The following is a 1253-nucleotide window of genomic DNA, read 5'->3' on the forward strand; positions in this document are numbered from 1 at the left end:
CCTATGAAACCCATTAGTAAAGCTAATTTGAAGACTTATGAATCCCATGAGAAATGGAGAACTGGGAGTAGAAGTCAAGAACCTTCTACTAGTAGAGATGTCCCATCTACAAGTTATGACCTTCCACCTTCTAGTTCCCCAACTCTGGCTGACTTGACAAATGAGTTGACCTTGCAGTGGAAGAGCATAGAATTAATAAATGAAAAGATTGGAGGTTTAGAACGTCGACATGATTACAATAGTGAGTACCTTCAAAGGTATTCAAATTTTGAGGTAGCCTATTATGAAGCTCAGGCCCGACACTACAGAGGTGAGCCTGATGTTACCTTTCCTGAGTGCCCCCCGTATACTCAGTATCATCCTGATCCACCCGATGTTCAAGGCGATGAAGATATAGCTTGGGATTTTGATATTAAATGAATCTGATGTACTTATATGTGTATTTTTATTTCTGTGTTCTTAGATACTTTTAATTTTTATTATAAAGTTAGTGTGGTAGTTAAATTTGTATGTGTAGTTTAATAGAGGTTGAGTAGTATTTTGTGGATTGTAATGTAATGTGATTTTTATTTTCACATTTTAATTGAAATTATTTTTTTTAGTTTTGTGCTTGTGTTAGGAAATATTGTGCTTGCTTAATGTTTTAGTTTTATACTTATTTCAAAATTTCATTACCCAAAAATTTCTCAAATAATTTATATGTGTAGAAAGTTCCTAATATTACAGACCAGGTGAAGTAAAAATTTGAGAAGCCCTGCAGAAATTTTAGAATGATGAAAATTCCTACAATATTGAGGTATGATTTATATTTATAGTTTTTCTTTCCGCCTGTATTATTTCATATTTAAAAATTTAAGTTTGGGGGAGGGAATAAAAAGATTAATTGTTAGATGTCCTCTATTTTAATATTTTAAAAAAATATTTATATGATTTCATGTAGTGAATTTAATTCAGGTAACTATATTTTTGCAGCCATTTAAATATTATGGTAGATTTAAAGAAGTATTTTTGTAATGAAAATTAATTTTGTAACTTAAGATATTTAGTTTAAGAGAATAAGATTATAGTTAACTATTTAAAATAAAGGAAAATATATTTTGAAGTATTAAGAATCTGGAAATTCATTTTGAGAAGAAAAGATTGGGGCTCGATGATGTAAAAACTATGAAATATTTATAAGGTAAAGGAATGCTTTGAGTTTCAAATTTAGTGAAAGAAAAGTAAAGTTCAAAATTATTAAAGGCTATCTAGAT

The sequence above is a fragment of the Phalaenopsis equestris genome, unplaced genomic scaffold, assembly GCF_001263595.1.
Source record: "Phalaenopsis equestris unplaced genomic scaffold, ASM126359v1 Scaffold234953, whole genome shotgun sequence".
Lineage (NCBI taxonomy): Eukaryota > Viridiplantae > Streptophyta > Magnoliopsida > Asparagales > Orchidaceae > Phalaenopsis > Phalaenopsis equestris.